Genomic DNA, 21,039 nt, shown 5'->3' with positions numbered 1-21,039 from the left:
AACCCACCTCTGTCAACAAAACCAAAGCCCGACTGATAAGATTTTGCATTCCTCTGCCCAACACTACCCTCCAAACAAACTGCCCCTCCTGCTGTGAGGAAATCTGTTGCCAGCCAGAGCGAGGGCTGCAGCTTTGACATTGCTTGAGGTTCTGTACTAATGAACCTGCTGCTATCACCAGTGAGTATGTCTGTGGCGAAGGGTTTCACATGCATGTTGTGTGGTCCCTCCCCTCAGCCTGCCTGTACTGCGCAAGAGAGGGTAACATTATAGGATTCCTCTAGAGCAGTGAGGGAGCAGCATTCATGTGTGTACATTATAATGCCCTGCCTGTTTTCGAAGACGGGGAATGGAGACCGACTAAGCAGGCGGCTGCCCTGACTTGCCCATAGAGCAAACCAAGGCTGGTATATCTGGTTTTCGGTAGCTGAGGCCCAAGAGTGTTCCTTTAACCTATCAAGACACATGCCTGTAACTGATTTTCTGTCACGCCCAGAGGAAGTGTGGCGAGGTGCTAGTCTCTCTCCAGGGTGATGATTTTTCAAGAAGCACTGAGGACTAGAGCTGAAGAAATTATTGATTCTTTTGGTATGGTGGCCAAACTGGGGGTGAGGGTGTGAAGAAAAGTTTCTTTCATAAGAGCCGTGGAGTGTTTACAGTCTAAATAGAGGAGAGACAGACAAGGCTGGGAAGGAAAAAAAGACCACAGGGAGGTTTTCCCACGGTCACACAGCTGGGAATAGAGCCTAGATCTTTTGAATCCCAGTCCAATACTTTTATCTGTTGGACCAACATAGGCCTGAGTCAGAACTCTCGGATCCAAACTCCTCCACGCCTGGCATGTTCATTCAGGAATTAAATCCAGACCTAGGGCCAAATTCTCCATCTTGCTTTGCACTCCCTAATTGTCTGAACCCAAATACTGGATGGGAGCAGCCTGAAATTTGGCGTGGGATGATATCGGAAACAGAAGTTTGTGTTCCTGCCAACAAAACTCGGCTCCTGCAAATCCAAGCATCAGGTCCCCCCCAAGGCAATTAACCAAGAAGAAATCACTTCCACTCACTATCCCAGAGGAGAGAAGGAATGATAAGTGAAAATCTTTTATATGGGTTTGAAAAATTTCTCCTGTGTAATGCAGCCCTCATGCTGTTTGCATTTGTCCTCTAGTCCCTTTGCCCCACGGGATGGTAGATCAACTCAGGATGTGTGTCTAGCCAGATGTGAATCTGACAAGCAATTAAAGTCTCTAGCGATTAAGTTTGGAAATGTCTGCAGGCAGTGATTCTGAGGAGGAGGTAGTAATGGGACTTCTTATCCTAGATGATTTGGTTTACTAGGACCATTTTATTCACTGTCATTATGCTCTCAGTAATTACCTATGCCCATTGTATTTTAAGTTCAGTATTACTATAAAATGGGTTTAGAAGATTGTGTAATGAATCCATGTCCTGAAAACACCCTTGGTTACTACTAGAACCCGCTTCTTCAGCTCCGCAAACTCACACCTCTGCCACCTGAGCCAAAAGGATTTTACCTCCAGATGGCAGTAACTCCCATATCACATCTGTCGGCCAGTTGCTAGAGGGTAACAGCTTTTGTCACTCAGACATCCAAAGCCAGTACGCTTCAGAGAGCGAATGCATGTAGTGACTTCTGTCGCGGTACCTTTTTTAGGGATTCCAGCAGTCCAGAGTGGAAAGGGCACAGTAATTAGGAATAGATTTAAAAGTCAGGCTTTATTTAGGCTGTATGTTTCCACAGTCAGTACAAACAAACCCAGTGCCTGCACTGTCGGGGACATGACCGATTTTTCACATGGGAGGTACCATACAGGAATTGTAAAGCCAGCTTTTCCAAAGACACTTCCTTTCCTCATTTTTTAAATACGGTACCCAACAGGATAAATGCCATGACCTTAGGATTGGGTGGCCCCCTATGTCTCTTGGGATCCAATTTGAATTTGAGTCTCCTGTGGTGAAAGACTAATGTGTTGAAACTCCTTTTAAACTAATGCCACAGATTGCTTCGATGGCATGATGAATCCATGCGCTGCATATGTGGTCCTTGCTCATCATCATCTGCACACAGTAATACTGATGCTGACAAGAGTCGCAGACCCCATCCTTTGTATAAAGACTTCACGTTACCTCAGTGAACTTGAGGCAAAATCCCAGGGGACAAATGCTAGCATGCTACAGAACACCCAAATGGACTCTCATCAGGACGTTAAGGAGCCGATTCTCTGCTGGTGTAAATTGGCATAGCTCCATTTAAGTCATTGAACTCAATGGCGCTGTGACCGTTTAAATCAGCTGAGGATATGGCCGTCGGTGCTTATGGTTTCCCAGCCCAATACACCTAACAGCCAAGGACTTGATGAAAAGGCAGATACGTGCCCAAGGGGATACAGCACCAGAGAAGAAAAGGAAGGGACCAGCGCAAAATATGGGCCTTGCTTTGTGTCCACACTGACGAGTTGAACCAAAACCCCAGCTCCAAACCACTGCTGTACATTAGAAAAGCTTAGATCACGATCAGCCCCTGGCTCCCTGTTGGCCTGAGTGGAACTCCTGGATTTGACAATCCTGAAGTCTGGAAAATTTCAGATCCAGATGCAGATTTGCCTGTAGAGATTGGCTGATATAACTAGAGAACTCTGCATTGATTTGTTTTATCCTGTCAGGAAAGTGGCAATGGTACCAACACTTGTTTGGGAATCCCACCATCAGCCCGTTCAGAGAGGAGAGCTCTTTTAGTCCCTTCTGACTTAAAATCTATTAATCTATTGTGATCATCTAGTCCAGGGGTAGGCAACCTATGGCACGGGTGCCGAAGGCAGCATGCGAGCTGATTTTCAGCGGCACTCACACTGCCCGGGTCCTGGCCACCTGTCCAGGGGCTCTGTATTTTAATTTAATTTTAAATGAAGCTTCTTAAACATTTTAAAAACCTTATTTACTTTACATACAACAATAGTTTAGTTATATATTATAGACTTATAGAAAGAGACTTTCTAAAAACATTAAAATGTATGACTGGCACACGAAACCTTAAATCAGAGTGAATAAATGAAGACTTGGCCCACCACTTCTGAAAGGTTGCCGAACCCTGTTATAAATGTATAGAAAGAGACCTTCTTAAAACGTTAAAATTATTACTAGCACATGAAACCTTAAATCAGAGTGAATAAATGAAGACTCGGCACAGCACTTCTGAAACGTTGCCGACCCCTGATCTAGTCTGACCTCCTGCACGTTGCAGGCCAAACAACTTTGCCCATCCACTCACTCCTGTAACAAACCCCTAACCTCTGGCTGAGTTACTGAAGTTCTCAAATCATGGTTTAAAGGCTTCAAGTTACAGAAAATTCACCATTTACACTAGTTTAAACCTGCAAGTGACCCATGCCCCATGCTGCAGAGGAAGGCGAAACCCCCCCAGGGTCTCTGCCAATCTGACCTGGGGGAAAATTCCTTCCCAACCCAAATATGGTGATCGGCTAAAGCCTGAGCATGTGGGCAAGACTCACCAGGCAGATACCTGGGGAAGAATTCTTTGTAGTAACTCAGAGCCCTCCCTCTTCAGTGTCTCTCTGACTGCTCCACTCTCTGTTTGCTTCAGCTGGATTCATCCCTGAGTCTGATAAAACTGCTGAATAATCTGTTGTCGTTAGTGAGATCCAATGGAGAAAGTATTACCCTGTCCAGACCCAGCCTCTTCCAACGTGCCAACCTTCTCCTGGCTCGAGGCCATGTGACCCCATTCTAATGCCCTACCCATTTCCCCCAAGTCCGTTAGAAGAGTATCAAGACCTATCTCAGAATTGACTGCAGTAGTGCATGACAGACAACAAAGAACATGGGCACAATTGTGTTGAGTCCCTTTGGAACCACATTCAATGGACACTCCAACAGAAAAATGACTGACAACATAAGAATGACCATACTGGGTTGGACCATTGGTCCATCTAGCCCTGTGGACTCTGACAGTGGCCAGTACCAGATGTTTCAGAGGGAATGAACAGAACAGGGCAATTGTTTGAGTGATACATCTTATCCTGTCGTCCAGTCCTAGCTTCTGGCAGTCAGAGGTTTAGGCACACCCAGAGTGTGGGATTGCGTGCTTGACCATCTTGGCTAATTGGACTGTCCTCCATGAATGTATCTAATTCTCTGTTTAGGCCTCTAGATGCTACTTTAATGCAACTAATGACCAACAATAATGCCGATTAGTTGTTAGAGAGAAATTATGTATGGGTGATTCTATTTGTGTTGGCACATGGATGTTTCTTATGGTGACTCCAGCTTGTAAGGTGCTTGCACAGGATTCATAGACCATGTCTGCTGCTGGGACTATTGAAAATATTTTCATATTTTGCTTAGATTCAGGTGAAACGTAACTTGGGGGGGGTTATAGCTTTTTTTTTTTTAATGAAAATATTTACTAATGTCAGGAAATTTCAGGGAATCATGGGGAAACTGTTAATCATTCATGGAATGCATTGCAGTTCTGCACATTCTGGCTCTTGGATGCATAGATGTCACTTACCTTTATATTTCTGAATAAAAAGGTAGAGTCGGCAGAGAGTGAATAAGACTTGTGAATTTTGGCAGAGCTATTGCTTTCTTTTGTTTGGCAATGATAAGGTTAGTAATCAGGGGGCATTTTGTGACCTAATAGCTGAAAGCCGCCACAGCCTGTGGCTTGGTCTGTCTTTCCGTTTTCTCATACTGAAGAGGATTGGTGTGTTTGAGCTCAGAATAGTGCTGTTCCCTTTACGAAAAAGTACATTCTGTGGCCCTACCCAGACCCTAATGTTAGAGTATTTCAGATGTTGGGTAGCGGAGTTTGGTGTGTATGTTTTACAGGTCCCTCTCTGTGCTCAATCTACAGCTTTGTGTCTGCTTCAGCCAGAGCTACAGAGCCTTGATTCTTTAGATTAAGTTACAGCAATTCAGGCTGTCAACTCTGGTGGTCCTTGGTTCAGTTCTCAGTGTACTGGTCAAGATGGTGGCCATCCTAGGTGCACATGGAAGAAACGTGTATGTGCGCACACAATTACAAATACATAGATCTGTGTAGAGACCTTGCTCTGTGAAGTGGCCCTAGCCAGAAGTATTTTAGTTTTTCACTTCTCTCATGCTCATCCTTTTCAGCACCTCAAGAAGCTCCCCATTTTGGCCTCGCCCTGCAGTGTGGCCAGGCCATGTTCTCCTGAAGGAGGAGTAGAAAGGACTAGTGATCCAGTCAGGTGTCTCTCCAGTGTAAGGAGGCTGTCTCTTAGGAATGACCTCTCCAAGTGATTTAGGGCATGTCTTCACTGCTGGAGTTTGTCCACTGGAGCTAGCCTAGCTCAAGGGAGATCTGCTACGCTGCAAAACAACACCTCAGTTACCCAGAATGATTGGATCAGCCGCTGATGAGTTGCGCTCACTTGAACTGTTGCCTGTAACTGCAACCCTGCTGCATTCTTAGCTCAAGCATCAGCAGTTCTCAGGCTTCAAACAGACCCTTCCTATCCCCTAATCCCTGTGACACGCAGTTAGCTTGAGTTGAAAGCATCACCTAACGAGTAGAGAGCTTTGTGTGTGGATGGGAGTTGGGTTGGAGCAACACTCGATTATGTCTCGAGCTAATGCGCAGTGAAAACAAGCCTTAAATCACTTGGAGGCGCCATTCCTGAAGGCCCGGAGATGAGAGAGATGCCAGCAACCCCCAAATTCTCACCCTGGCTCTGCTGCTGACTCCCTCACTTAACCCTTCTGCAAAATGGAGGTACCTACCTGAGGGCTGGGAACAGGTGTTCACGGCAGGTAATGTTTACAGTTTGGAGATAGAAAGCCCTGACTCTCTGATCCCTTTCTTCCTGGGGTGTGCTCAATGCTTACCGGTAGAGATGTGTCAGAGCCCAGATGGGTTCTGAGATGTCTGACGTACTTATACAGCCCAGTGTCTGAGCCTCTCCCTGCCGTTAATGTATTTATCGTCACGTCACCCCTCCAAGGCAGGGCAGTCCTATTATCCCCATTTTACAGATGAGGAGCTGAGACACAGAGTGGCTGCTCACCATCACGCTGGGAGTCTGTGCATGGCAGGGAACTGAACCATGCTCTCCCAAGGTCCAAGATTGCATCGGAACGACTGGACCATCCTTCCTCTCTGTAGTAAGCCAGCCAGAGGTGGAAACTATCTAGCATAGCGGGTTTCCACCCGCTTTCTTCTTTCTGTCTCAGCAAGCAACCTTAAAGAAGCTAAACGGGGCAGCGGGGCAGATAAGGGCATATACAATGCAGTATGCTGTCAGTTGCAGGTTGCGGTCTTTTCCAACTTGGTTTTCTTTTGGATTGGAGGCCTCAGCCAAATTTGTTTCTGGTGATGGCTGAGTTAATGCTCTGGAGAAGATGTTTTGGCTGGAAGGGGAGAGGTTCCCTGTTGGATCGTATCCATCTGTTACTGTCACAGTTGAGCTGAAGTGAGGAGAAAGCAGCACCACACTACTGCTAAATGCTAGTCGGTGTCAAACTTTTCCCCTTAAATGCAATATGTTCAAACGCGTGAAGGATATGAACTGTTGTTCTTTCTCCTCCTCTCTAAAAGCACTTACTTCAGATCTTAGTGAAAGATAAACCAGGGTATATAGATAAACAACGGGCACTGTACTATATAGTTAAGGCTGCGAGTCTGTCACGGAGGTCATGGTTTCCATGACATCTGTGACTTCTGGAGCGGCCAGCAGCAGCAATTTCAGTGTGTGGGAGGGACCTAGAGGCAGGGTGTTGGCAGGTGTGGGCGAGGGACTTACCTTGAGATGGGGGGCTCCCACTGGCATGGCCCTGCAGCTTCTAGGTGGAGGAACCAGGGGGCTCCACCCGCTGCCAATGCCTGCAGACCCTGCCCCCATATCTCCCATTGGCTGCAGTTCCCAGCCAATGGGAGCTGCGCAGCCGGCACTTTTGGCAGGAGCAGCGTGCAGAGTCCCCTGGTCCCTCCACTGCCTAGGAGCTGCAGAAACACGCGGAGCTTGGTAGGGAGCTGCTAGCCCTGTCATCTTTCCCCCTCCCCCAGCACCTATGGCAGCCCTGGACTGGCCCACTAGAGCACCCGCTGCCCCCCACCCAAACTTTAGTTAGGGGGATATAGTAAAACTCATGGACAGGTCACGGGCTGTAAATTTTTTACTGCCTGTGACCTGTCCATGACGTCTACTAAAAATACCCATGACTAAAACGTTGCCTTGCATATAGTGCCCTAAGGCTTTGTCTGCACAAGTGTGACATGTGGAGGAGGTGTAGCTACATGCTGCAGTGAAAAGCAGACTGTGTCCACGCTGCAGTGCGTAGCTACGTGTGTCAGTGAAAGGCTCGGGCAGGGAGGAGGCAGTGAGGAGAGACTTCAGCTGCCGCAGCTTTTCCCTGTTACCGGAGTCTGTCCCTGCAGCAGGAGAAACACTCCAGTCGCAGTGTAGACAGGGGGATACGGCTTGGGCGAGTAGACAGCCGCATAGATTCTGTGCTAAGGTCCATACTCTCACTCTGGAGTGTCTTTATCTGTCTAAGCCATGTCTCCCCGTCTATGTCGCTGATTATACCCATGCTGTAGGGGGAGGGCAGTGGCTACCTATCCATGTCCTCTACATGCTGCCAAAAGAAGTGTACCGAGTAGGCATATCCCAAGATGATGCTGTATCTATAATCATGTAACAGTGTATGTGCGATATCTTACTGTGTAGCTTATGAGTTCCCCACTAGAGCTCTGCTGCAATCAAACCCGCATTGATAAGTTTTGTCACACCCAGACTGCCCATAACAGAAAAACCATAATGGTTTGATGCAGCCCTTGGAAAGTTTGCCCAGTATGAGCTGTTTCTTTTGAGATAAGAGGAATGTAACTGAATGGTCAGTTTTTAATTAAGTGCAGAGTTTTCCATCTTTGCACTGCAGGAAGCACTCGTCGTGTTCTGCTTTATAATAACGACACTTTTTGGCATGTATGGTATTTTGGTATGTTTCATCCTTCTCAAAGCACTTCACAAATGTGAGTCGATACCGTTATTCCTGTTCCTAGAACGGGCAGCGAGGGACAGAGCGGTGAAGAGACTCACCCGGTGCTTTGTACCAGTCAGAAGCACAGCTAGTAATAGAACATGAAGGCTCTTGATTTGAAGAGCCTACTCAGCTCGCAGCTGCTTTGTCATCAGAGGAACTTCTGGCTTCAGTGCTAACTTACTCCTTTTGCAGTCCCACTGAAGCCAGCGGTGAGTGTGTTTTCAACTGTGATTAAATGCATTGTGAAACCGCCTGGCTTTCTTTGAACGACTCCCTGCGTACGCCCAAAAGGATTACATTTCTGTGTGATCTCATGAGGCCCATTAAAGCTTTTGGAAGCCAAAGCCAATGGATGGCAAGTGAGCTACAGCAAAAGCATAATGGGATGGGGGGGAGAGGGGACGATCTCGTGTTTCGGGAATAACTGATCACTGTGTAAGAAACGAAAAGGTAGTAAAAAGTTTGTTGTTTTGACAGTTCCAAATAGTTGAGATTAGGGTCCTTCCTGATGAGAAATGCATTCTGAGATTTAAAATAATCCTTCAGAAACAGTTAAGACCAGCCTTCAAGAGTAAGAAGCAAGCACTCTTGAGTGTTTGTCTTCCCTGCAGCTAAACACCAGGGACTGGCCCATGTCAGCAGACTCGGGCTCACAAGGGAGGAGAGATCCAGAGCCTGAGCCCAGATGTCTACACCATAATTTTCCCACCCTGCAGCCTGCTCCCCATGAGCCCAAGTCAGCTGTCATGGGCCAGCCCTGGGTGTTTAACTGCAGTATAGACATACCCTTAGTGTTCCAAGAAACCTGGTGTAAAATCAACATATTTTTTTTAATTGGGGGGGTGAGTATATTTTCAATCCATGGGAAGTACTTAACACCAACCAATCAAACCACCACCTGGTTTCTTGGATGGATGATTGGCTACCCGCAAAACATCCAGACCCTTAAATCCCAGGAGGGCTGTGCAGATGCAGGAGAAATCTAAGGCGATAACTGAAAAGTGACCTTCCCTAAGTGTGCCATATGGGTGGCAAATGCTTGTCTAGGACTGATTGGTCAGAGGAGAAACTCTTTGTCACAGAAAGCAATGTCTGCATGTTGTGACAGTTGTGATTGTTTTTTATAGATGAGATTTATTATAAGCCATGCCCTGGAGTCCCAAACCGTCTCAGCCAATCAGGACGCAGCATCAGAAGCTGCGTGTTTAATTATTGAAAGGAAGCTGTCAAGTCCCCCGTATTGATGTGCCTTGAAAAGTTCTACTTTATGGGAAGCCCCTCTCTTTACTCCCATTTAGTGTTTAGAATAACCTCCATCTGCACTCACACCCTGCAACTGCTTCCCTCAGGCACACAGATGTGCCAATGGCTCCAGGCCAGCACGGGACTGTTGAAAACGATCCATTGACAGCAAAGGGCCAGATCTTTCTCTGCTGTAAATCAGCATCCCTTCTTTGAAGCCAGTGGAGCGATGTCCATTCAGGCTGGCTGATGATCGGGCACCAAAAAAGCTTATACTAAAAGTGTGATTTCTAAAGTGAGGTTCAACTTGTGAGGTTATCATCTTGATGGCATTGCACCTTGCCTTCAAGTTTCATTGTGCTTCCTGTGTAAGGTTCTTCAAAACATTTCAAATCCTGCCCAACTTTAGGGGAGTTCATCATTAAAATAGTTAAAGTATATCCTGTTCTCTCTTGATTTCTCAAATAGTCTTATTTATACAGGAGTCGCAATGTAAATGATTACTAAGAAGGAAAGGGGTTACACCAGTTGAGGATCTGTCCCCAGAACAAAGCTGTAAAATCAAGATGGAGACTTCGAACATCCCAAAGATTTGAGCAAGTAGAGACGGGGACTGGATCTAGGGGTTTGGTTCAGGTCCATCTCTGTGGCAAAAGAGGCTATATCATGTAACCTTGTGAACGGATTCGAGACCTGCACTAAGGGTGCTGATGGACTTTTAGATGAACCCAAAACCCCAGCTTGGATTTAACTATGGATTTTCACAGCTGGCGTTAAATGACTCCCTCCTCCATCTATACAGAAGAGAAAGAGAGAGAGTGATATTTTGTGACCCACCAAGAAACAGATCCTGGCTGAAGCCTCCTCTGCTGGTTGCATAGCTACAGGCATTAGGGCCAAAATTTTCAAACTGGGGCATCTAAATTCACATTTAAGTGTCTAAGTAAAAGTGGACTAACTCTTAGCAGTGCTTAGCACCGTTGCTTCTTATTGACTTCTCTAGCCACTGTCTGCAATTCTGGAAAATAGGTGCCTAAATATGGATTCAAGTGCCTAACCTTAGGTACCCATTTGAAAATGTGGGCCTATGCCCTTAAGTGTGACAGAGCTGTCCAGGAAATGTAGCTTCCCAGTGCAACCAGCCATATCAGTACAGGACGATGATCTGTGTTATATTCTGCCTGAATTGCAAGGGCAGCGGTGTTCATTTCCTATTGGTGAAAGGAAAAAAACTCCCGTGTGCTCTTATTGGTGCTTACGGAAAATATAGCCACTCCCACTTTAGATCAGTGTCAGTCTGTCCTGTCTTCCTTGCACGCCCCTCTGCCCAGGCCTTGACTCTGCGTTGAAACCAATAGCAAAGCTCCCTGGGGTTTCACTGGAAGTAAGATCCAGCCCCTAACTTTACAGAATAACCACAGGTGACAAAGTCTGATGATTATGTCAGTAAAATGTGATTGGGCCAGATCCTCCGTAACTCCATTGGCTTCAGTTCAGTTCCCACCAGCAGAGGATTTGGCCCATCGTGCCTGTCGTGAAATCTCCCAGTGAAATGGCTCCAATGGAAGCAACCACCATTTCACCGGTGGCACATGTCTAACTTTAGCCCTTTAAAAGGCAGGTTTTAAAAAGCATGATCACTGGGTTGGGAAAAAAAGGCACAGCACAGCTCAGCATAGCATGTCAGACCTGAGCCCTTAGAGGCATGGGGGCATCTCCTGCTAGGGGTGAGTCATCTCATCCTAGTCCCTCGTGGATGTTCACCCATAAGTCTCCACCTCAGTAGCCACAGACCGAAACAGAGAGGGTGCGGCTGACCGGGACTGTAACAGAACAAGGAGTGAGACGTTTGTCCAGTGCTTGTTTGATACCACAGCTGGCCTTTAGCCATGCTCCTGGTGTTTCACTTTCATAAGGACTGCATACCTCCAGGGATGGGAAACAAGTCATGCTGCTTCCTCTGTGTTTTATTACAGCGTGGTTTGCTGTAATAACAAGCTAATATGAGAAATCTTCTTAGTAAAATGAGCCAGCTCCATGACCCTGAGCACTCTCTGACCACACCCCCAAGAGGTCTATAGCCTGGCTTTTGGGTTCTGGGCCCGGATACCCAGACGGTGAAAACATAACAAGGAATACATCTTTCCATTTGTCTGTTAACATCAAGTTGCAGTTTATCGAGCTATTCCCATTTAATAATTCACAAGGAATAGCAGCCAGGCAACGCGTGGGCTGTGCTGGGTCCATCAGAATGGAGGATGTTCGTGTGTGTGTGTGCACGCGTCTGTGTAACACCGACCGACCACAGTCATCGGGATCGAACCTGGGACCTCAACGCATGAGCCTTCACTGCATGAGCTAAGTGTCACATATTTATTAGGTAAGGCTGTGGCACTCTTTAATATCTAAGTGGTCTCGGTGCCACTACAGGGGACAGAACACCACACCCAGGAGGGGTGTGGGTTACACATGCATGCACGCACACTTGCAATATCCACTCCAGTATCCACATACACACAGGACATGACCAGGGTACCGTCACAGCACAAGGTGACCGGAGTGATGGGTTGGGTTTTTTCATATTAGGTGACTCTTCAGATACTAATTTATTGTACCCATGTGTGTCATATTTGGTCACAGGATTATTTCTGCATTTGCTTCTGAGCTGTTTAAGCTCCAGGAAAACAGTGTATCACATGCACATAAGCTCTCTGACCCGGAAAATACCCTAACTGTTTCATAAGATCAAGGACGTACTTTGCATTGCATGCCAAGACTGCTCATTTTCCGCTGTAATAGTTGTCTTTAAAAAGAAAAAAGAGCTTTGTTCCAAATTCCATAACAAATAGCACAGAGTCTCTCCCCCTTCTGGAAAACTATAAATCAAATGCATCAGATCAGTCCTACTTGTGATTTGCTCTTTGTTCTCTGGAAATAACACACTGCTGAACGTTGTGTTTTCTGTCCGTTAAGAAACTTACTCTGGGAGGTTTATTATCTTAATTCTGCAGGGGATTGTTCCAGAAACATTTGAAGTTGTTTGGAGTTTTGCCATTGACTTCAATGCAATTAGGATCAGGGCTTAGCTGCTCCCAAGGCTTAAGGGATATTTTGGGAAGATATTGGCCAACGGGTGCTGTTTAGGGGAGATTGAGTAGGAAACCAAGTGTATTTTTATAGTGTAAAATAAGAGAGATTGTTACCCCCAGAAAGGGCAATGCACATCTGTGCAGGAGGTAGAGCTTTCTTGGAGGCTAGTCTGAGACTGGGCAACAAACTCCCCGAAGGACTAAGAATCATCACAAACTGCACCACCTTCTGCTCCAAGTAGCAGGCGCACGTCTCTGACTGGCCTTCTTCAATATAAACAGAGCAACATGGACATTTTAATAAAAATCACCCAAACCCTGCCAAAACAAAACACTCAGAAACCACCCATAACAGATGATGATAGTCACATTGCTTAATGCACAACTGGAAGGCAGTCTCATGCTATGGTGAGGAGAGTGGTTTTAGAGCCTATATGGAATAGAATAGACATTGGAGTGGGAATCGGGACATGAGTTCTGTTCCCAGCACTGCCACAACCTTGCTGTATGGCCTTGAGCATGCCATTTAATCTGTCTCTGCTTTAATTTCCCCTTGTATTGAATGTGAATAACCAACCTTACCCCCTTGTTTTGAGATCGATATACTGTATTTTTATTTATGTCTCTTATTGTGCTAGCTATGCATTGGATCCTGCAGCTTTGGATAGAAACCTCCTTAGATCTCGAATCCTGGGCTGCGGTTTAGAGAAGTTTACCCCCCCCCCCCCCGCCCCACGAAACCATTTGACTGTTATATGCAAGTGCCTGATAGGTCATGAGTTATCAGGCCTTAAAACACCTCATCTATTGCTGGCTTGCTTTTTCTCAATCATTTCATTTCAGATGTGGTTTTGAGAGTTGACATCTCACAGAGCACTGGATTAAGGGATTAAAGTGGGGTTTGTCAAAAGTGCCTGAGAGAGTGAGGTGCAGAAGTCCCATTTCAAGATGTGGGGGTGGGGGTGGAGGGAGGCTTCTGAAAATGTCTCCCTCAGAATCTGACTCTCCTCTCATATATGTGAGTTTAAATTGCGGTCAATTTCACTGAAGTTTGTGGAGTTACACAGGTGTAAAACTAATGGGAAAGTAGAATGAGGCTCTAATACCCTGTGCTAACTGAAAGCTTCATTCCAAGCTGCCTTCATAACCGATACCAGCAACAGAAATTTAATTTTAGGCCTAGCAGTTGTTGAAGTTGTAGCTTCTCAAATCATACTGGAACCCGAGTATGTTTTGGAAGGGGTGTTGCAGGCAAGACAGTAATCAGAATGACGTGACTGTGCAGTATATCTCCTGAGCCACCAAGGCAGGAAACAAACAAGATGTCAGTCTTTTGGCAAGCTGACATTCCCAGCATTGAACAGCATTCCTTTCTAGTGCCCATGGCTTGTAATGAGAGCTCATCCAGGGCTCAATATCGCAAGTCACCAACCCTGCAGCAGCCTCATTTTCTTTCTCTGAATCCGTATTTTGACTGCCGATAACTGAATGCATTCACTCTCTTCAGATAAGGAAGAACTTTATTTGGCTTTGCTCATTTTCCTATCAGGATTGGGTCTGGAATTTTCAAAAAGAGTGGGGTGTTCACCTCCCTTTGAATTTCGGTGGGATTAGGGTTCTAATTCTCCCAGTGCCCTTTGAAGATCTTTCCGAGGTGTGTGTCCATCTGATGTTGATTCTGAAGTTGTGATACGTGGAGATTTGAAGGGTTCATGCCCCAGGGGAATTGTCACCTTTTAGTGCCCTTTAAAGAAAGGGGAGAGGGGGAAAGGTGAGCTAAATAATAAAATACAAACAGGCCCATATCAATATACCCACTCTGAACGTCTCTGAACCTTTGGGGAAGTTCACATCTGGATCTGAATTTTATGATTCGGTCCCATGTCTATATAAAAGCAACATTGATCCCAATATTTTAGATAACACAGTATAGCTCCATATAGACTAATGCCAAATATAAGAGGCTGCCTCAGTGTATCTAAATACAAACGTTAACCAAAAACTAACCCACAAACTGGGTATGTTTAGCCAATAATGGTTAGGTTAAAAGTTCACCTAGCGTGTTTTTGTTTGTTTGTTTGTTTGTTTTTTTGGTAGGGTAGCTTTGACCCGTGTATCATCATGGGACAAAAACAAGAGAGGGACGCTCTTTTCACAAAGACATAAAATCTGTCATGCCGGCAACTGAAGTGGAAAACTTCATTTCCCAGACACAGGACATGAGCTCTTCTGGAAGGGAGCCTGATAAAAGGTCCGTGAAAGGTGATCTAATGGAAAGCAGGGAATACAAGAAAGTGCTGTAAGAATTGAATGAACAGCACTGATGCATGCACTTCACCTGCCTTCCCCTTTCAAAGCTTGGGGCACAGGTTGTCCTTCGTGTAGTGTTGCTAAGGGTCAGCCTCCTTTTTAGCCTGTTCGTTAATGTGTGTTCTTTGTCTACATTAAGTACTATAAAAAAAATCTTGGTTACAATTTGACCGTTTTATTTGTCTGTCGGAGGTGCATTAGTGGCCTGCATTGCTGCAGTGTCTGATAACGTGGCATGGAACAGATGCAGAGCAGAGGCACAGAGAGATGAAAGAACTTGCCCAAGGTTACACAGGACGTCTGTGACAAGGCAAGGAATTGAACCTGGGTTCTCCCAAGTCCTTGGCTGTTGTCCTTCCCACTGGGCCAGCCTTCCTCTCTGAGTTCCTCATGGTTTGAATTTTGACAAAATCTGCCCCACTGATTTTACGATATAGCTGACTTTGTGTCAGGCTCAATCCTGCTCCCATGGAAGTAGAAGTAGGTATCTTAAAGGGAACTAGACTGTGTTGCCTTGCAGGGGTGGCTCTAGCTTTTTTGCTGCCCCAAGCACAGCAGTCAGGCATGCCTGTGGGAGGTCCCCGGTCCCGCGCATTCAATGGCTTGCTTGTGGGAGATCCCTGATCCCACGCATTTGGTGGCTTGCCTGCAGGAGATCTGCCAGTCCTGCAGCTTCGGCATACTCGCCACCGAATTGCTGCCGAATCCTCACATGGACCAGCAGGGCGCTCCCCATGGTTTGCCGCCCCAGGCACGTGCTTGGAGCGCTGGTGCCTGGAGCCGTTGCTGTTGGCTTGGTAAGCAGGGACTGAGATGACCTAATGCCTGTGACTCTAATTCTCAATTCAGGTGTGATAGCACAGCACCGGGCTAATAGCTAAACTAAAAAGAAAACCAAAAACAAACCAACACCCTGGATAGATAAACTGTGTGTGCTAGGAAATCATGTCACTACACCCTAAATGTGCTGAAGGAAAATTCTGTGGAAAGTTTTAGCAAAAAAAATTATTCCTGTAATAATGGTTGTTTCTTATTGTCTCATGTGATGCAGAAATGTCCTTTCTTCTCTGCAAAGTGAAGGGAAAATTGGATATAAATAAGGAGAAGTTTTAGATAATCAGCTTATTAATAATAATACTAATCAGTATCAAAGTACTGCCTAAATACCTCAGTTGAGATCAGGGTCCCTTTGTGCTAGGCACTGCACAAACACAGTGAGGGACATCCCTTGCCCCAGTGAGCTTACAGTGCCGATAGACAAGGCAGACAAAGGCTGGGGGGAAGGAAGGACTGTTTGTCCTATTTTATAGATGAGGAAATGCGGCACACAGAGAGTAAAGCCCTGTTCCTGCAATTGATTAGCACAGGGGAATTGCTGCCCCCCTGAAAATGTTGAGGGAGGCTCTGTGCGGCTGCTGCAGTCTACTTGTATGCTGCAGGACCGGAGCCTCGGGGACTAGCCGTAGATTACACAGTCTATGACAGAGCTGAAAACAGATCCTGGGTCTTCCAAGTCCCAGCCGTAGCCACAAAGACCATCCTTCCTCTCCAGTTATTTGTGTAATCTCTGCCTCATTGTGTTTTCCTCTTGAATTGCACTTTTTGTTTCTGTAATTATCCATGAAGCAACTGGGGCTGCAGAGAGAGAGGCTGTGAATCTCATACCTGCCTTTTTTACTTTTCTGTTTTTGCCCCCGGTCAAAGTGAAAGAGCTGGGATAGCATGTGAAATTGCTCCCATGTTTTTCTCTTTGTCATTTCTTTACCTTAGCCACTGATCGAACCAATAGCCTAGCATTTCAGTTGGAAACGTGTGACTTTATTACTGTTTTGGCTCCTTGCTTCCTGCCAGGCTGAACAGTAGAGAAGGAAGGAAACGTGTAAGAGATTAAAAGCAAGTTACATTTAAAAGAGGGAAAGCTGTGCACCGTGTCTTCAGTGTTCTTTCTAAACAAGCACCGGTTAAAAAAGAAAATGACTTTTCGTGGCTCCTTTTTATTTGTATTTTATTTATTTATTTCCAATCAAGCCACATAGTGTGCGCAGGGGGCTGTTCATACGGCATCAACAGCATGCTGGGAGCTTTCTGGAACATGCATGGGAACAAGGTCCCTGCCCAGAAGACCTTGCAATTGAAGTAACAATATTTACCACAGATGTAGCATGTTCCATCTATGGTCTCAAAACCCTTGATAAAGAAAGATAAATATCGAGGAGCCAGATTCTTTTCCAATCTGCCTTTTAGATGCACAACATGTAAAGTCCAAGTTTACCTACTGGGGAATTAACAATAATGTAAAATAAAGATGGGTTTAAACCATCTCTCCAGGATTGGCTGTTCCGTGGGGTCCTCCCTCAGGACTGCTCAGCCTACACCATAGGTCATCTCCCCCTCCCTCCCCCCACTATAGACAGTCTCACCTCCCTTATGTCCCAGTGGTGTAACACACAATCCTCCACACTGAGTCAGTAGTAACCACTTAACCTTTACTGGTAGGATCCACACTTGCTAGACGGGTAACCTGTTCTGAGTAAACCCTGCCAGCCTATTACAATAGCATTATTCACATTTTTCAGATGAGGAAACCAAGTGGCAGAAATATTAAATGTCTTGCCCAGGGGGATGGTGATAGAGCTGGGAATGGAGTCCAGGTGGCCTGATTCCCAGTCTGGTGCTGCTGTGTCCTGTGTTGGCTCCTGTTGCCAAGCAGCCTTTATTCAGAGGCCAGGACACAACGAGGCATTGTGGGATTGGCTGATCGATTTCCTTGATTTGTTTCTTTTTTAGTAAGTGTGAAGATTTCACTCATCATGGATTTAAAGTTTTGGTAAACGTTTAATGGCATCAAACAAAGCTGCAGGTGTCTAGCGCCTTACTCAAGGACCTCAACGCATTTAAAGAAATGTTAAGCCTCACAGCATCCCAGCAAGGGAGTTAATTATGCTCCTGTATAAGTTTTTCCTCAGCTAGGGCCAAATTCACCGTTGTGCAGAAAGCCAGCACTAGAATTAGTCACTGCTTAAGTGCCACTGAGAGCACAAATTGTACTCAACTGCTACATAGGCCTCATGCTTGACCGCTGCCCAGGGTGCATTTCCACCCTATATGCATTAATTTTGTGCTCGACCTATGGTGGGGGGAACTCTTTTCCCACGCTTGAAATCACTCTAGTCCTGCTGCCCAGTGACCCACTTCCTTAACCCTCCTCTGTTTTCTTTGTCTCAAGCAGAATCTGGTGCCAGTTTCCATGATATCCTTAGCCAAGCGCATTAGTAGCTGGCGACTTACACAGCATTGACTTGTCAGAGGTTCACGTGTCTTTTCTATTAGTCACTGACCCCTGGGTTGCAGCAGGAGACAAGAAATGCACACACTCAAATATGCGTTGATTAAGTGAAAACCACAGACCCTTGGGATCGTCAGCCACAAGTGTTCGAAAAACCATGAATCAGCCCCTGAAAATCATGAGATTTGTTAAAATACTCCACTACGGGTTCTTTTTCTTTGTCTTCTGATTTCTGAGCCTTTAGGATGCACTTGCTTCATGTTTTCAGGCTTTTCTCTACAGCCACGAGGGCTATAAATGACAATCGCAAATTTCACACAACTTGTGATAAAATCATGATGGTTGGTAACAATGGGCTGTGCTCCCTAACATTGCTTCTTTGTGACTAGACCGGTAAGAGTGGCTGTCTCAAACTCTGTTCTTAAGTTCCTTGTTCACATCATGAATGCAAACTCTCAGAACATGATCGCATTTACCCAGTTTGAGCCAATTTCTACAGCTCAGTGGGCAGTGGTGCGCCTTTCACTTTTTAGTTCAGTGCCTTGATGCTGTGTTACTTTGAACCAAACTAACTGCAGATTTGAGCCCTGTTAAACACTTGCTCGGTCTGATGCGATTGCCAAGGGAGGAGAGAAGTAAGGCAGGTTAGTGCTAGTGAACCGATCCAAGAATAGCAAAATCTGGGGCTTGCTGGCCGTGTATTAAACCTTTCATGCGAATCCATCTATTTTGAAACCGGAGAAGGAGAAAATTAAACTTGGGTGTGGTTAAAAGTTCGTCTGTATCCAATTTTGCTCACCGACAACATAAACCTCAGATGCAGTATTCCAGTTAGCCGGACGGTGCTATGGGGAATCCACTACCACTTGTATTCTCAGGGCCTCATTGGTACTCTCATTGGCCTGCTAAACCCAGGGTTGTGAGTTCAGTCCTTAAGGGGGCCACTTAGGGATCTGGGGCAAAATCAGTACTTGGTCCTGCTAGTGAAGGCACAGGGCTGGAGTGAATGACCTTTCAGGGGCCCTTCCAATTCTATGAGATAGGTATATCTCCATATATTATATGGGGGGAGGGATAGCCCAGGGTTGTGAGCTCAGTCCTCGAGGGGGCCATTTAGGGAACTGGGGTAAAAATCTGTCTGGGGATTGGTCCTGCTTTGAGCAGGCGGTTGGACTAGATGATCTCCAAGGTCCCTTCCAACCCTGATATTCTATGATTCATGGATCCTTTCCATGCACCTTATTCCCCCTCTCTCAATTCCTGTACTCCCTCTGCTATCATATCTATTAACAGCAGTGCCACAAATAGATGACAAGAGGGAAACTGATCAGCTTTGATATCCTTCTGCCTTGATTGAGTTTCATCCAGCCAGCTAGCAGCTCTGAGCAAAGGTCACTGTGTTCGCAATCCAGGGAATCACAGCTTGGCCATCTGGAATGAAGTGCAAGGTTGTATATGGAAGATGGGCAAGGCCTTCTGCAGGGACTGCTTAGTAACTAGAGGCATCCATCCCTACCAGCACATTAGCCCACTGAGGCCTGTGCCAGCAATAATATATTGGGTTTAATTAAAGCAGTATTTTTTCATCTCCTCCATATATTATTTGATTATTGCTTCAGAATGAGCCAAGGAATTTATTTCTTTGCTCTTTTAATTTGCCCCTTCCTTTTTTCTTTTGCTGTTCATTTCCCCCCCACCCCCCGGGCTTTTAACTGCTCAAAGCGATCGGACTGTTGTTAGCTTAAGTGAATAAGAGCATTTTTCACAAGCATTGCACTTGAAGACAGGTTTGTTCATTGTAGATGGAAGCCATTATGGCTGGACCAGTTCCGTGTGGTAACTCTAGCACGATGGGGCATCCAGATGCTGGACTTGATTCCAATGGCGTTGGAACAATTTGTACAGGGGCCGAGGTGTTGAGAGCCATTGAACAAAACTGTAAATCCTGTATATGATGGAACCCATTTCAAGCCAGGGGTGCAATCGCACCCCCTAGTTCCACCACCCCTGCTTGATTCTTCAGTTCCCTGCACCTTGTGCTAAAGTCAGTTCCAGCTATGCTAAGTGAGGCCACAGTGGGTATAAAATTGGGTTTGCAGAAACAAAGGTGCGTTTGTGCAACACCTATCACAGTGACGTTTTGGTTCAAGACTGAAGCTCCTGGGTGCTACCACAACACAAAATAAATTATTATAATAAAAATGCTCTTGCTGGGAATGGAGAGTTGTGATTTGTTAGCTTTTAACACCCAGTTGCCGCCAGGTATAAATGCCAGCATGAGATGGAAGGCCATGGAGGAACAAGCCTAGTGTCTGGGGTGGAGTTTCCCTTGAACATAGAGGTAGCACCCTGCCAACCACCCCCTCTTATCCCAATCCCCCCGCGCAAAAAAACCCAAATCAACAAGCATCACCTAGTTTTGTTGGAGCCTAGGCATCAACTTGACCGGCTCAGCATGTGTTAATACGAGCTGCCTTGTCTGTTTTAGAGAGCATTAGTTAGCATGAGCTAGCTACCGTGTTCTAGCCACATATCTTTAAATCTTAGTCCAAGGTGGCCAAGACCCAGGGGGTCCATGTGATCACCGATGTGTGTATCGCCATAGGCACCACAGGGATTGTATTCAAGAGGAGATTTGGCTGGGGAGGAGCAAAACCCAAGTCATGTAAACGAACACAATGTCAAACATGACTCTGTACCCTTGCAGGCAGGGACAAGTCATGTCTGACATTGTGTCGTGGATAAACCCTAGGGCTAACCATGGCCAGCGGCCACAATGCGAACTACGTCTTGTCTCTGTCTCCATTGAGTGCAGAGTCCTGATTAACGCTGCGATAGTTAACGGGTCTCCCTAACGTTGTGCTCTAGCACGTGTGACAAAGTTCCTCCTCTACCTTGGTGGGTCCTGCGCTTATTGGCAGATTTGCTCACCTCAGTGATCTCCCCCACAGTCTGGATCAGATCCTCCTGTGTCTGATCAGGAGTTGGGAGGTTTGGGGGGAACCCGGGCCTGCCCTCTACTCCGGGTTCCAGCCCAGGACCCTATGGATTTGCAGCTGTCTAT

At 46.0% G+C, this 21,039-nt stretch overlaps 1 protein-coding gene across 5 annotated transcripts in view; it reads left to right on the top strand.

The window, feature by feature from the left end:
- Positions 1-21,039, top strand: part of VAV2 (vav guanine nucleotide exchange factor 2) — a 291,963-nt gene that overhangs the window by 195,928 nt on the left and 74,996 nt on the right. The gene's annotated exons all lie outside the window — the stretch shown is intronic.

This window comes from Chelonoidis abingdonii, chromosome 24, assembly GCF_003597395.2.
Source record: "Chelonoidis abingdonii isolate Lonesome George chromosome 24, CheloAbing_2.0, whole genome shotgun sequence".
Classification (NCBI taxonomy): Eukaryota; Metazoa; Chordata; order Testudines; family Testudinidae; genus Chelonoidis; species Chelonoidis abingdonii.
Note: the sequence above shows the minus strand (reverse complement) of the source record. Positions and strands in the feature narration are given on the sequence as shown.